This window comes from Sciurus vulgaris (assembly GCF_902686455.1).
Source record: "Sciurus vulgaris genome assembly, contig: HiC_scaffold_173_arrow_ctg1, whole genome shotgun sequence".
Taxonomy (NCBI): Eukaryota; Metazoa; Chordata; class Mammalia; order Rodentia; family Sciuridae; genus Sciurus; species Sciurus vulgaris.
Window position 1 is genome coordinate 159,856 of NW_027632880.1, and position 17,572 is coordinate 177,427.

Consider the following 17,572-nt stretch of genomic DNA (forward strand, 5'->3'; position numbering starts at 1 on the left):
CCATGGCCTACTTCCTCCAGCCATGCCCCACCTGCCTACTGTTACCATCCTGTAGTCCATTCAGATGATTGATCCTAAAAATGGATTCATGCACATGCTATGTATGAGATGACAGCTCTCATACATAATCCAGTCTTTTCACCTCTGTACTTTACAACATTGCCTAACACATGAACATTTCAGGGGATATTTTTTAGACCCAAACTGTAATAATCAGTAATGTTATTGAATGTGTTTCTGAAATTTTGTTGGTCCTTTTTTACTGATATTTATATAATCTGAACCTATTTAGTTATCACTTAAATTTCTTCTTCAAGAGGAAAGCAAGATAAATGTGTTCATGAGGACTATCCTACTGCCTTCAGACTTTGGATTCTTTTGGCAATATGATTCTCTATGATTAAGCAAAGAAATTCTAAAATGGAGGTACTTAGCAAAAAAAATAAGATAAACTATACAAAAGTTCCAAAATATTTTTCCCAGATTTATGTTTTCTTTTTCTCGTACCATGGTCTAGTGATTATGACTGATACATATTAAAATTGATTTCAGTCATTAATAATTATAAATTTAGACTGGAAGAGATCATAAGTTCAAAGCCAGCCTCAGCATAAAGCTTGGCACTAAGTAACTCAGTGAGACCCTATCTCTGTGTAAATCACAAAATATTCCTGGGGATGGGGCTCAGTGGTTGAGTGCACCTGAGTTCAATTTGTGGTACTCACCCCACCAAAAATAATAAACTTAAAAATTACTTAAGATTTTACTACATTAATGTGATAATTCTCAATATCATTTAGATATCACCCATAAGACTATCATATCTGCACCTATATTTAAATAGAAGGTAAATTGGGTAACTGAATCAGAATCATTCAATTGCATACCTAAACTATGCTGTTTTACTGCAGATCAGTTATACAACAATAAAGTTTTAAAAATGGATATATGTGTGAAAATGTATGCTGAAAAATGTAACAAGTTATTCTCCAAAAATGAAATCATGCTTTATTTAATTTAATCCCATATTAAATTTAATGAAATTTGAGTTTGCCAGATCACAATGACACTGGCATGAATCTGACAGTGTTCTGGGAACATGAAATGTTTGATAAATACTAGTATATTGATAGTTAAAATCCACCCTGTATTAAGAAAAATGATTTAAAATATTGAGATGAGTGTAGTGTGAAGCTATTCAGAGAAGTGTAAATTTAATTGTGAGATTAGAGATGAAGTTGTTAACACAATTTGCTGTCTTCTGGGCCTATCTCTTGGTTTTGTATGTATTTTGAAAATTTACATTCTCTTCTCTAATCGCAATTTCTGAAGTTGTATTCTTTATATTGAATTAAGAAGGATTAATGGCACATCCCAGTCCTTTACCATAGTCCCAAGACTTTCAAATCATTTTTTAGTCTGTTGGATCTTATTCTCAAACCAATTGTTTTGGATGCATTTTCAAATAAGAATCATGGACACTGAATTACTGACAATTGTGTTGACTGTTAAATAGACATGATTATGTATGCACAGCCTTTTCACTGAAAAAGACACTGGATGGGAACCCAGTACCACGTGAGATCAGGTAGACAGAAATATATTCACGAAAATTCCTACCCAAAAACTTTTAAGTTGAACAATCAAACACACGCTGCACAAAATACAATAATAATTTACCTTAGGATATTTTGTTTCAAGACAGGAGGAACAGATAGGCAAAAAACACTCAGGTGAGAGACATGATGTGTAGATACCATAGGGACTGATATGGTGATGGAGTCCCTGGTAAGACAGAGCAGGATGGAAGAATCTGGATGCAGCATCCATATACTGAATGTCATTATTCACAGCAACAGCTGTGTTTAGAATATCCTTCATTTGAATTCTAGTTCAGGGGAAAGACAGAAAATCATAGCCTGTCTATTATCACCAGGCTCTATGTCCAAATAATAAACACAGAAGGATTTTCTAAGGAACTGAAATTTAAGGGGAATACAGTTAGAGTATTATGATATTCAAGGTTAGGAAAATGAATAATTCTGGACCTGTTGAACGTGCTTTCAGTATTCTGTATTATAGCTGCATAATTCTCCATCATGTGGGTGAGCAATAGTTTATTCATCCAGTGCCTATTGATGGACATTCGCTCTTCTTTTCTCCCCCAGTCTCAGTTAATTTCTACGTGAAGAGACTGACTGCTGACTACTGTGTTCATCTTGGCTTGAAGGGAATTTCATTTGGTTAATGGCAGTTCATAGGCTCCAGAACATCTCGGCAACATAGACTTACTCACACGCCTTTGCCCTCTTTTCTTGCACTCAACTTCAATGTGAATCTGTCAATAGCTTACAAAGCTGAAAATTTGTTCATACAGTTACCTGTAAACTGGGCATGGTGAATAAGAGGACACCCACAGTAATGGGCCTAGGGGTAAAGGAGATAGAAGGGGGCTGGGTCATGGTAATTAGTAAGATTCAGAGTTAACATGTGTCAAACTTAAAAGATAAGGATTATTTTAGGCTGGGTGGGAGATAAAATAAGAGCCTATGCAATTCATCTCTGTACAACACATGTTTCCAGAAGACAAACTGGATCCTGGGACAGAATTAAGGAGAGTCAGACCTTTGGGCTTGATGAGAAAAGAATTCCAGAGAAAGGCTAGGTGTGGTGAAGCCCAGAGTTATCTTCTTTCTACCAATGTGGAAGTGACAAGGAAGAGTGGTGGAAGAGACAGGTCTGGCTGTGAAGGTACAGGAGAATGTCACTAGCAGTAGGGGAAATTCAGTAGCAAGTAGGAGTGTATGAATAGAGATGTTCTCAAGTCCACACCTTCATTCCAGCATGCTTATCACCTAGGTTCCTACATAATATAACAATAGTGATGAGATATAGCCTTTAATTTTTGATGAGAGAAGCATGGTACTGAGCATGAAACTCTGTGGTACTGTCATATCCTCACCACTGGGGAGACTGACTAATGTAGCATCCCTAGACACAGGAGAATTTCTTTTGTGTAATCCATATCATCTCTCTAATTTTGTTATCAAGTGTAAGGTTTGAAATTTAAGTTAATGATAGAAATTCCACTGTATAAATGGTGTCTTAGGTGATAGTCTATCTATCTGTAGTACTGTGAATACTGACTGGGTTCCTGGACTCTGCTGATGTCATCAATAGGTCACAATACACTGCTGAGGCCTTAGCAATAGGCTGACCTCATAACAACCTTGATGTTGGACTGACCACTGCTCAGGGCAGCAATGTAGTGGATACAGAGCCTTTCTTCATTTTTTTGAAGGTAAAGATTTAATTCTTAGCTATCATCAACTCACATTGAGCTTGAAAGTGAAATTTACTGGATCTGAGTAACTCTTCAAAATTTGCACCAGAAGGAAAAGTAAGAGAAGAAACATCAGGAAAACACATTCATCCCCTGCCCGCTAAGAAGTTGAGGGGTATGTGTTAGCATCTTTCCTGGGGCCAAGATAACCAGGAACTATTTTCTAAACTGGTGATGTGTGGATTTCCAATTAGTATCAGAGAAGAAGTGAGAGGGTGAAAAGGAGGAAAAGAAGTAACTGAAGGAGGGAAGGAGGGAGAAAGTGGTGTTTTTCTGTACAGTCCCTGAGGTCTTCCTGGGGCCCTGGTTGAGAGTAGTGAGATGATTCAGATGATCCAGGACTTGTCTCACAGGCCACCTACACAAAGTCACCATGTGCATATCACAAAGACTAATTTTCCTTGAACAAATTACTTTTACTTTAATAAGGCTACTTCTAAAGGCAATTGGGGAACTAAAGGTGCATGAATTTTCTAATAGTACTCTTCTCTTTTAAAGAAAGTGATTCCTAGAAGTGAGGATTGATAAGATATTGAATACTTTAAAACTGGTTCTACACAGATAAATATGAAGTCACATAAATTGTACACCCAGGAGTAAAATCTGTTTTGTTTCAAAAAATAGAAATGTGGAGTCCTATGTGATATGTAAAGAAAAAATGACACACATTGCTATTTTTATTTTTCATAAAGTTCAGTGACTTAAGAGTTAGAAACAGTATTCTTTTTTTATTAGAACTGAAAATACAAATTAAAATAACTCCCAGGGATTAGGATATATTAGGTCACATAGTAAATACCCACCCTTGGGCTATTGTTTTTTAGCTTCTGACCTAGGCTCATGAAATATTTTCTATAAAAAATGTTGAATTTTCTGTATGTTTTCATATCAAATAATGTATTCTAGTGGTACCTAGATGGAAAGAAGATGAAAAACCTGTCAGAGTCTTTTCAGAATCTATTTACAACCTTTGTAATGGTTAATTTGAATTGTCAAATTGATTGGATTAAGATATGGGGGAGATTAAGAGGCTTCTTGGGTCAGTGAGGGTGTATCTAGAAATCATTGGCATGTGGTATAGTGAACTGAAGTGGAGACCCTCTCTCAGTGTGGGGAGCACCATCCAATACATTGGAGGTTCGAATAGAATAAAAGTTGGAGAATAGGAAGCAACATTGGATGCTTGCTCCATTCTTCTTGACTAGGTTCTTAATTACTGAAGCAATCCCCTCAGGGTTTTGGACATTTCCTCCTTAACTCTTCCCAAAGTAGACTCTAACAGTGATTCCCCAGGAAGTTTACCGAAGGCTTTTGTCTCAGACTGGGGTACCATTTTGTTTTAAATTTATTTTTATTGTAAACAAATGGGATGCATGTTGTTTCTGTTTGTACATGAAGTAAAGGCATACCATTTGTGTAATGATACATTTATATAAGGTAATGGTTTTTTATTTATTCTGTTATTTTTTCCTCCCCCCCACCCCTCCCACCCCTCTTTCCCCTCTCTACAGCCCTCCTTCCTCCATTTTTGTCCCCCTCCTATCCCCCATTATTTGTCATCATCCACTGATAAGATCATTTGTCCTTTGAATTTTTGAGATTGGCTTATCTAACTTAGCATGATATGCTCCAATTTCATCCATTTGCCCATAATTTTATTTTTCTTTACAGCTGAGTAATATTCCATTGTGCGTGTATGTGTATCTCTCTCTCTCTCTCTCTCTCTCTCTCTCTCTCTCTCTCTCTCCCTATATATATATATATAGGGAGATATATATATATATATATATATATATATATATATATATATATATATATATCACAGTTTCTTTATCCATTCATCAATTGAAGGATATCTAGGTTGGTTCCACAATCTGGCTATTGTGAATTGAGCAGCTATGAACATTGATGTGGCTGTGTCTCTGTAGTATGGTGATTTTAAGTCCTTTGGGTATAGGCCAAGGAGTGGGATAACTGGGCCAAATGGTGGTTACATTCCAGGTTTTCTGAGGAACCTCCACACTGCTTTCCAGAGTAGCTGCACTAATTTGCAACCCCACCAGTGATGTATGAGTGTACCTTTTTCCCCACATCCTTGCCAACACCTATTGTTTGTATTCTTGATAATTGCCATTCTAATTGGGGTGAGATGGAATCTTAGTGTAGTTTTGATTTGCATTTCTCTTATTACTAGAGATATTGAACATTTTTTCATATATCTGTTGATTGCTTGTAGATCTTCTTCTGTGAAGTGTCTATTCATTTCCTTAGCCCATTAGTTGATTGGATGATTTGTATTCTTGGTGTAGAGTTTTTTGAGTACTTTATATATTGTCGGGGTCTTTAGCCCCCTTGCTCTTCTCAACCAGCAACAAGGGAAGGGGACACTCCCCAACAAGGCCAGACTGGGAAAGGTAGGGCTGGTTGACCACCCATACCCAGCCCTCTGGGCGGAGGACAATCAGATGCATCAGGGAGACCAGTCACAGCAGGAACTTGTTTATTGAGGAAGTCACACAGCTTTTATATAAGGTGGAGGCTAGGTGGGAACCAATCAGCTTAAAGGTCAGCAAGTCCCGGGGGGTTCACACAGGCTAGAGTCCCATAGGACTCTATAGCAAGCAGGAGCTGATCACGTTCACAGAATTGTTGTTAACCAATCCCTGATGGTGGTCCGATTTTTCATCATTAACTTTTGAAACAACCTTTGAGACCTTGATCTTGCTCACTCACCATGGATTAAGGAGTCATCCTGAGTTAATGTGTTGTTAGTCCCAACAATATATTCTGGAAATTTGTGCTTTATCTGAAGTATGAGTGCAAAGATTTTCTCCCACTCTGTAAGTTGTCTCTTCACATTGTTGATAGTTTTCATTGCTGAGAGTAAGTTTTTTAATTTGAATGTATCCCAGTTATTGATTCTTGCTTTTATTTCTTATGCTATGGGAGTTCTGTTAAGGAGATCTGATCCTAAGCCAACATGTTGAAGATTTGGACTTACTTCGTATAAGATGAAGGGTCTCTGGTCTGATTCCGAGGTCGTTGATCCATTTTGAGTTGAGTTTTGTGCAGGGTGAGAGATGGGGGTTTAGTTGCATTCTGCTACATATAGATTTCCAGTTCTCCAAGCACCATTTTTTGAAGATGCTGTTTTCTCCATTGCATATTGTTGGCACCTTTGTCTAGTATGAGAAAATTGTATTTATTGGGTTTGTGTCCATGTCTGCTATTCTGTACCATTGATCTACCTGTCTATTTTGGTGCCAATACCATGCCATTTTTGTTACTATTGTTTTGTAGTATAGTTGAAGATCTGGTATTATGATACCCCTACTTCACTCTTCCTGCTAAGGATTGCTTTAGCTATTCTGGGTTTCTTATTCTTCCAGATGAATTTCATGATTGCTTACTCTATTTCTGTAAGGTACATCATTGGTATTTTAATTGGAATTGAATTGAATCTGTATAACACTTTTGTTAGTATGGCCATTTTGACAATATTAATTCTACCTATCTGAGAACATGGGAGACCTTTCCATCTTCTAAGGTCTTCATCAATTTCTTTCTTCAATGTTTTGTAGTTTTCGTTATACAGCTCTTTTACATCTTTGGTTAGATTGATGCCCAAGTATTTTTTTTTTGAGGCTATTGCAAATGAAGTTGTTTTCCTCATTTCCCTTTCAGATGTTTCATCGCTTGTGTATAAAAATGCTTTAGATTTACGCATGTTGATTTCATAGCCTGATGTTTTGTTGAATTCATTGATGAGGTCTAGAAATTTTCTGGAGGAGTTTTTTTTGATCCTCTAAATATGGAATCATGTCATCCACAAATAGTGACAACTCAAATTTCTCTTTTCCTATTGGTATTCCTTTAATTTATTTAGTCTGCCTAATTGCTCTGGCTAGAGTTTCGAGGACAGTGCTGAATGGAAGTGGTGAAAGAGGACATCCCTGTCTTATTCCCATTTTTTAAAAGGAATGCTTTCAGGTTTTCTACATTAAGAATGATGTTGGCCATGGGCTTAGCATAAATAGCCCTAACAATGTTCAGGTATGTTCCTACGATCCCTATTTTTTTCTAGTGTTTTGAGCATGAAAGGGTGTTGTATTTTGACAAACACTTTTTCTGTGTCACTTGAAATAACCATACGATTCTTATCCAAAAGTCTATTGACATGATGGATTATTTTTATTGATTTACACATGTTAAACCATCCTTGTATTCTCAGGATGAACCCCACTTGAACATGGTGCACAATTTTCTTATTATGTTTTTGGATACAGTTTGCCAGTATTTTGTTGAGGATCTTTGCACCTATATTCATCCAGGATATTGGTCTTAAATTTTCATTCCTTGATGTATCTTTGACTAGTTTGGGTATGAGGGTGATGTTAGCTTCATAGAATGAGTTTGGTAGGGTACCTTTCTTTTCTGTTTCCTGGAATACTTTGAGAAGTACTGGAATGAGTTATTCTTTGAAGGTCTTGTAGAACTCGGCTGAGAATCCATCTGATCCTCAGCTTTTCTTGGATGGTAGGTCTTTAATGGCTTCTTCTATTTCATTTCTTGATATTGATCTGTTCAAATTGTGTATGTCCTCCTGGATCAGTTTGGGAGGAGCGTATGTCTCTAGAAATTTGTCAATGACTTCAGTAGTTTCTATTTTGTTGGAATACAGATTTTCAAAGTAGCTTCTCATTATGTTAGGTATCTCAGTGGTGTCTGTCGTGATATTTTCTTTTTCATCACAAATTTTAATGATTTGAATTTTCTCTCTCCTTCTCTTTGTTAGTGTGGCTAAGGATTTGTCTATTTTGTTTACTTTTTCAAAGAACCACTTTTTAGTTTTGTCAATTTTGTTTCAATTTCTTTGATTTCAGCTCTGATTTTAATTATTTCCTTCTTCTACTACTTTTGCTGTTATTCTGTTCTTCTTTTTCTAGGGCTTTGAGCTGTAATGATAGGTCATTTAGTTGTTGACTTTTCATTCTTTTCTGGAATGCGCTCCATGCAATGAATTTTCCTCTCAGTACCGCTTTCATAGTGTCCCAGAGATTTTGATACATTGTATCATAATTCTAATCAACCTCTAATTATTTTTTTATCTCCTCCATGATGTTTTCTGTTATCCATGTTTCATTCAATAGCATATTATTTCATCTCCAGGTGTTGGAGTAATTTCTGTTTTTTATTTTGTCATTGATTGTTCGGAGCCGGCAGGTCACGCAAGGCTGGTGGGGCGTGCCATTACCTGTTTACACACCTGTCAGACTATACCAGATGCATCACACTAGATTGCGTGGTGCTTCATGATTGGACAACTACACTTCCTTATTGGAGTTCTGGCGCAAGACTAGTCTTGCCTTCACGCGCTTTACTCTGATTGGTTTCTGTACTTTATATTAACTGTGTTTATTCCTCTAATAAACGAGACTTGATCAGGCTTTTGTCTTGTCTCCATTTCTCGTGTCTCTTGTCTCTTTTAATCCCAGCACCCCCCTCCAGGTACCCATTGATGTCCTGTGGGCCGGGGCAATTGATTTCTACTCTCATTCCATTATGATCTGATAGAACACAAAGCAGTATCTTTATTTTTTTGCATTTCCTCAGGGCTGCTTTTTGTCATAACATACGGTCTATTTTTGAGAAGGTTCCATGTGTCGCTGAGAAGAAAGTGAATTCACTCATTGATGGATGGAATATTTTATATATGCCTATTAAATCTAGGTTATTGATTGTGTTATTGAGTTCTATGGTTTCTTTATTTGGTTTTTGTTTGGAAGATCTATTCAATGGTGACATCAGTGTGTTAAAGTCACCCAGAATTATTTTGTTGTGGTCTATTTGATTCCTGAATTTGAGAAGGATTTGTTTGATGTACAGGGATGCACCATTGTTTGGGGCATAAATATTTACTATCATTATCTCTTCCTGATTTATGCTTCCCTTAAGCAGTATGAAATGTCCTTATTTATCCCTTCTGACTATCTCTGGCTTGAAGTCCACTTTATCTGATATAAGGATGGAAACCTCTCCTTTTTTACTGAGTCCACGTGCATGGTAAGTTTTTTCTCATCCTTTCACCTTTAGTCTGTGAATGTCTTTTTCTATTTGATGAGTCTCTTGCAGGCAGCATATTGTTGGATCTTTCTTTTTAATCCATTCTGCCAGTCTGTGTCTTTTGAATGATGAGTTTGGGCCATTAACATTCAGGATTATTATTGAGATATATTTGTATTCCCAGTTATTTGGGCTAATTTTTGGTTTTTAAGTTGGCTTGGTTTCTCCTTTGAGTGGTTTTTCTCTAAGGTAGTTCCTTCCGTTGCTGACCCCCATTGTTGTTTTTCATTTCCTCCTCATGGAATATTTTGTTGAGAACATTCTGGAGAGCAGGCTTTCTATTTGTACATTCTTTTAACTTTTGATTATCATGGAAGGGTTTTATTTCATCTTCAAATCTGAAGGTTAGCTTTGCTGCATATAGGATTCTTGGTTGGAAACCGTGTTTCTTAGAGCTTGAAATATGTTGTTTCAGGCCCTTCCAGCCTTCACAGTCTGTGTTGAGAGGTCTTGTGGTACCTGTATTTGTTTCCTCCTATATGTAGTTTGATGGTTTTCTCTCATGGCCTTCAAAATCCAATCTTTATTTTGAACGTTAGGCTTTTTTATTATAACGTGCCTTAGTGTGGATATGTTGTGATTTTGTGCATTTGGTGTTCTGTAAGCCTCTCATAATTGATTTTCCATTTCATTCTTCAGGTTTGGAAATTTTCTGATATTATTTTATTGAATAGCTTGTTCATTCATTTGGTTTGTATCTCTGTGCCTTCCTCAATCCCAATAATTCTTAAATTTGGTCTTTTCATGATGTCCCATAGTTCTTGGAGATTCTTTTCATGATTTCTTAACATCTTCTCTGTTTGGGCAACTTTATTTTCAAGATTAAATATTTTGTCTTCATTGTCTGAGGTTCTCTCTTCCAAGTTGTTTAGGCTCTTGATGATGGTTTCCATTGAGTTTTTTATTTGGTTTATTGTTTCCTTCATTTCAAGGATTTCCATTTGGTATATTTTTTGAGAATCTCTATCTCTTTGTCGAAATGATCTTTTGTTTCCTGCAGTTGCTCTTTCAACTGCTTATTTGTGTTATCAATCTTTGCCTGCATTTTCTCTTATCTCATCCTTTGCTTCGCAAATCATCTTAATCATGTTTAATCTGAAGTCCTTTTCTGGCATTTCTTCTAACTTATTGTCATTGGATTCTATTAATATAGAATCTAGATTTGTTTGGATCATTTTTCTTCCCTTGTTTTTTCATGTTCTTCATCTATCTTCCCCTCTGGCAGTGCAGATCTGGGATATTGCAGATTTTCCCCTATAGTCTGTAGTGGCCCTATAGGTTTCCAAAACCTTTTCTTTAAGGGGAGATCAATATTAGCAGTGCCCAATTCAGACACTATGCAATCCTAGACCAAATAGCCCCTATGAGGACATTAACAACATTGTCATAATAAATAGAATGAGTTCAAATATTATCTTCAGTATAACAGATTTGCAATAGGATCTTCAGTTTCTAATAAAGGACAAAGAGGATGCAGAGGGATGTAGGATGTAGCTGTTAATGGGATAAGAAAAGAATATACAGAAGTTGTAGATAATAGAAAGTGTGAAAGTGTAATCAAAAGAAATCATGTTTGCATGCAAAAAGTGAGAAAGAGACTCTGAGGGAACAGGTAAACAAAAGGAAAAGAGAGCAAGAAAAGTAAAGAAATAAAAATTTTAAATTGTTCAATAAGGAGAAAAAAGAAAATCTACACTCTAACAGTCATATAGTATTCTAACCTCCCAGTCTTCAGTAGCCTGATGCATGAGAGGTACCTGACAATGAGCTTCAGGTCTCCAGCAGGCATCTCAGGATGGAATTTGCCTCACCTATAGATCGGATCTATGGCTTCCAGGATTATCCAAGATGGTTGGTCTGGTTTCCAAATGTGTTGGCAATGGGGAGATGCAGCTCGGGGTGTGGACATGGTTGGCTGGAGGTTCTGGAGGTGGGGTGCGGTTGGTCAGGCAGGGGTACTGGAGATCAGGTGTGTTTGGTGTGGTTGCGGGATCCTGGAGGCCGGGCCCAATCAGTCAGTCTGGGGTCCCAGTGATAGGGCACAGTCAGTTGGTCTGGGAGTCCTGGCGGCAGGGAGCAGTCAGTTGATGTGAGGGCCCCAGGGTCAGGGAGTGATTGGTTGGGCTGAGGGATCCTGGAGATGGGGCTCAGTCAGTCCAGCCAGGGGTCATATGGGGCCTGGCTGTCATCTCAAAATGGTGGCAGCCACGTGTAATCAAACCTTCAGGTACTGTAACAGTGAACTTCCAGGCAACAGCAGTCAGCTGGCATTCCACTGGTGGTCGGTGATCAGTTTGCTGACTGTTGTAGGACGATCGGGAGGTGAACCTCATGCATTGGGTGATGGATAGATGTAAGGCAGGCAATGGACAGGCAAGAGGCAGGTAAATGGTGGATGATAGGCGCCTGGCAGTGGGCAATCTGTACTCAAAAAGGGTGTCATATGCTGGCAGAGTGCAGGTCATCACAGTAGACACATGGGGTAAACAGCAGGGGATCGATAAGCAGCAAAAACTGCCTCACCATGAAACAGATATCCTCTGCTTGAAACTGGAGTTACAGAGTGACAAGGAACGCAGCCTCCCTCTAGTCCTCCATCTTGGATCCCCATGGGGTACCAATTTTGATCCGTCTTGTTCTGTGACTTCAGCATAATTAGACTACTGAACTGTTGGTTTCTGCAGCTCTCCAGCCTGCAGATGCCATTGTGGACTATCCAGATTCTAGTTGTGTAAGCCAATGTAATAAATCCCTTTTTATAATCATGATTCTTTTTGCTTCTTTTCCTCTAGAGAACCCTGACTACTACACCTGCTAATCAAAGAAGGCAAATGAAAATGGATAGGGAGACCAGCTGGTACCCGAGCAATTAGCACAGATTGAGTAACTACACAGAATAGCCAATATCTGTGCTCAGGAGTTTTCTAGTCATATAAAATTTGTGAGTTCCAATTTTTACTTCTTTCAAATGAAGATTCTTAAACTACGTCGCAGTGTTTTTTAGAAGGATATAATAAAATCCAAGCCATATAAAGGGGTAAACAAGCACACATTCAAGATATGGGAATAATGAATTACACATAGCAGTGTCCTTTACCCTACCACTCAAGAATAATATTTCTATTCTTAGTCACACTGGGAAGCTTTATATCCAGTTAATATAGGTTTCAGAAAATAATTTTGTAGTAGTTCTTTTTAGTTAACATTTGGTTATACATAACATATGTTAGTTATATATAACATGTTAATTATACATAACTTACATATCAAATTGTAAACCATGTAATGTAATTTGGTGTAATTCAGTCCCTAGTACTTCCCCTTTCTCTCCCTTCCTCCCTCATCCTATTTTCTTCCCTCTACTGATTTTGTTATTTATTTATATTTGTTTTAATACTAGTGTCTTGGGGATATTCAAGTGGTGTGTATTTCTATATGTGCATAGGAAATTTAGTTCAGACTCACTGCACTGTTCTTCTCTTAATCTGTCTCTCTTCCCCTTCCCTAAATCTCATCCTACTTCTAGGACCTCTCCAATTTTGTTGAAATACCCCCCACCTTGTCTTTTCTTTCCAGTTATTTTGGAATAGCTTCCATATATCAGAGAAAACAGTTGATCTTTTCCTTTCTGGGTCTGGCTTGTTTCACTTAGCATGATGATCCTCCAGTTCCTACTAGGAAATGCCCTAATGTCATTATTTCTTATAGCTCAGTAATATTCCATTGTGTATATAAACCATATTTACTTTACTAATTTCTCTCTTTACAGGCACCTGTGTTGGTTTCACTGCTTGGCTATGTGAATTGTGCTGCTATGAACATTGATGTGGCTGCATCCACATAGTATACTGATTTTAGGTCTTTTGAGTGCATACCAAGGACTGGAATGGCTGGGTCATACGCTGGTTTCAATTCAGTTTTTTTCCTTTTCCCAAAATTAGAGTTTTATACTTAGTTGGGCTCATCCTGACAAAACCTAATAATTATGGAATTTGATTTCAATTCATGATACCTGTTTTTCCCTGTCTTCATTCCCCTCTCCAATTCTGTTTCCTTGACTAGACTTCCTTTTGCTCACTATTTACTTATATTTAATTGGTTCTTTCTGCCTGTGCATAAGTGTGAAGTTTCCTGTTGTGTATTATATATGCACATGATTTTTAAAGAATTCACTCTATATTGCCTCCCCTGTCCTATTGCTCCACTCAGTCTTTTGATTGCCTTCTTCTGGTTTACTGCATTTGTCTTTATCTTTATATCACCCTATCTTTTCCTCTCCCTTTCTTTTATTTTACTCTAGCTTCTGCATATAAGAGACAACATTTTCCCTTTGAAATTCTGATTTGGCTCATTTGATTTATCATGATATTCCATTTCCATTAATTTGCTGGCAAATGTTATAATTTCATTCCTTTTTTTTATGACTGAGTAGAACTTATGAGAGTTGATCTTGTATCCTGGTTCTTTGCTGAACTCATTTATAAGCTCCTGAAGTCTTTTGGTGGAATTTTTTGAGCCTTGTAAATACCAGATCATATCTTTGATCCTTGGAAAATGGTTTGAGATTTTTTTCCTAGTTATATACTTTGAATTCCTTTTCTTACCTGTGCACTCTGGCCATTGTTTCAAGAACTATATTGAATAAGAGTGATGAGAGGGGACAACCTTAGCTTGTTCTTGATTTTAGAGAAAATGCTTGTGGTTTTTCTGCATTTAGTATGATGTGTACTTTAGGTTTGTCATAAATGGCCTTCATGAGTTGAGGTAAGTTCCTCTGATCCATAGATTCTCCAGAGTTTTTAACATGAATCGGTGTTGAGTTTTATCAAAGGTTTTTCCTGCAACTATTGAGATGATCAGATGAGTTTTATCCTTAATTCTGTTTAAGTGTGAACTACATTTATTGATTTACATATGCTGAAAAAAACTTGCATTCCTGAAATGAAATCCTTCTCCCTCTTTGTTATCGCATGTATCCTTTTTGTGTAATTATCTTGCTTTGTTCTGGGACTTCTCTGTCTTTGATATATTAGGTGACAAGTGGTGGAAACTAAGTTCTCTTTCTGAGTGTTCCTCCTTGGGTTCTTTCACTAATTAATTTTCCATTTGTTCTAAGTAGTTGTACATGTCTGTAGAATTCATTTATACATTTAATAGATCATGCTAAATGGAGTGTAATCTCTCATTTTTCATATTATACATATTATAGGATCACATGGGTCATGCAGTCATGTATGTACATGAGATAATAATGTCTGTCTCACTCTACTATCATCCCTACTCCCATAACTCTTCCCCTCTCTCCACTCCCCTCTACCTAATATGAGGTAACACTATTCTAATATATTATCTTTTTTCATTATCATATGCTGAATTTTATTTCTTTTAAAAATTGTACAAAGAGTACATGTGCATGTGTTAAAAAACACAAAGGAAATGTAGGGTGTTAAGAAAGAAACACAAAAGAAATCTGAGACATGAAACAAACAAAATTCCATCCTGTGAATTGAAATAAAAGATATTTCACTTACTACAAAAGTGTTATTTCAAAAATATTAAGAAGTCTTTTGATTAGGATACGGCACACGACTTACGTTCAATTATTCATTGACAGGTCAGACAGTCTCACTGAACAGAGTAAGAATCATGTCAAGACCTGGCTGGCCACAGGCAGGAGACTGAATGTGTGTGGATGTGGGATGTGGGAAAATGTCCGTGAGGTATCACCATAAATAAATATTTACTAGCTGTTCGACAAAGTCAGCAGTGGATGTCGCCATTTCAGATATCAATAAGGACACCCAAATCCATCTTTTTCCCTCAGATGGCTTCAATGAAGGTTGTTCACATTCATAAAGCAGAACTCCGAGTTCTAAAAGTGAGTTTTCACTGTCCTGTTTTTCCTCAGCTTCTTCTTTAGATCTTGCTTCAGATTCAGGAGGGGAATAAAAAAGACCATCAGAAAGACCAGCAGGTATGAGGGCTGCCCTCTCTGACGCATTCTGAACTATAAGGAGTCTGTTTTCTTCTGCTTCTTGAGGTAACACTTTGAAATCCAGGAACCTTGTCTTGATCCAGGCGAGGATGTATGAAATTGTGGGCAGCACATAGCCAAATGCCCCTTGGGAGAAGAGCTTTGAAAGGATCACTTTCACTAATAAAAAGGCACTGGTCACTGCTGTTGTCAACACTATTGCCCACCAATGGCGCAGTCTGCATAAAGCGTATGCGTATCAACACTTTAAGTCGAAAACCTGCCAAAAGGAACATACCAAAGTAATATGAGTCATACTGTACCACCTCCTTTTCTACTGTGTTCTCAATGCCTCCTTCACATATCTATCATCTACAGTAATATTACAAATAAGAGGTCAAAGGTGAGAAACAAACATAAATTCCTCCTGACATTGGATATGCCTTTCTTTTCCCTCCCTTCATAGGACTCAATCCTGGCCATGGGTTGCGTGGGGCTGATGGAGTGGACATCACGCAGAGAAGCCTGGGAACTCTGGCTCCCAGAGAGTGTATTTTCCATGTCATTCAGAAGGTTATTCATTCTGGAGGGTTCAAGGAACCTTTTCCCAACTTCATCATCCCTAAACAGAAGAGACCTCATGGGGTGGTTCCTGGCTGGCCACCCCATACTGGATGGAGACTGTGGCTCAGTGGTGGTGCCCTCCAGGGATCTCCGGGGTGGCAGGACAAGGCACCCAGCCCAGCAGGCAAAGTGCAGCCCACTGCCCACAGCCAGATCCCCAGGACCTCCTGGAGAACCCGCTAATTTTATTTTTAATTAGTACTTTCTACATAAAGGGGAAAATCCTTTTGCATATGCATGTAACATGATTTTGTTAAATTCATTCTATAATTCCTCATCTTACCATTCATTCCTTCCTCCCTATCTCCTTCATCTATTCCACTTATGTTCTCTATATATTTATGATTTCCAGTATGCCCCACTGCCATTTTTTCCCTTATTTTGCTCTAGCTTCCACATCGGTGGGATAACATTCAATCCTCAATTTTCTGAGACTGGCTTATTTCACTTAGAATGATGTTCTCTGTTTTCATCCATTTACTGGCAAAGGTAATAATTCTATACTTTATTGCTGAGTAATATGCCAAATGTGTTTATATACCACATTTCCTTAATCAATTCATCATTGAATGATGGATTCTGTAATTTAGTTATTGTGTTTGTTGAAACATTGAAGTGTCTGTATTGCTATAGTATGCTGATTTTAATTCCTTTGGATAAATACCAAGGAGTGGGATAGCTGGGTCATATGTGGTTCCATTCCTGGTTTTTGTTTTGTTTTTGATTTTTGAGGAATGAATGGCAATTACAGAAGAATGGTTCATATTATAAAATTTAGGCAACCAAATTTTATAAACTAGAATCCTAAGAATGACAGGTCAAGGCAAATAAAAGAATTTGGAAAATTTAGAGCTCTGGAAAATAGAGAAACTAAAGAAGTGCATAAAAGATGAAATAACCTAATTAAAATCTGAAATAGAAGGAATCATAAAATTTAATATTTGGTACACAAGAATAGATAATGTAAGGGGAAGAACAGGAATGAAGATATAATTAAATCAAAGAACACAGATTTTTAAAAAGTCAAATGATGCAAAAAATAGTAATTATAGCCTGTGATAGAAATATGTTGACAATTTAACTTTGTGATACAGCCAACTCAAACATAAATAAATGTCAAGAAAGAAGATGAGTGTAATCTTCAGGCTAGAAGACAGGAGAAACGTGACCATCATGGAATGCTGTTAGAAGAGGTAACAGGGTGGGAATTGATGGATCAAATTACACTGTAAAGTTTCCTGGGAATAATGTTCTGTCCTCAGGTCCCTTAAGCCCTTGTCAGGGATGCTGCCACTGACTCTTCTTCCATCCTGCTCTGTCTTTCCAGGGGCTCCAGCACCATCTCAATCCCCATAGTACCTGCACATGATCCCTCTCACCTTGTGCTTTTGCTCCTTCTATTCCTCCTGTCTTCAAAATTCACACATTCTGGAGTGAACTATTTTTATACTGGGTGCATGAGTTTACTCAACTGAAACCTGTTTGTGTGTCTTTTTTCTTTTTCTGTA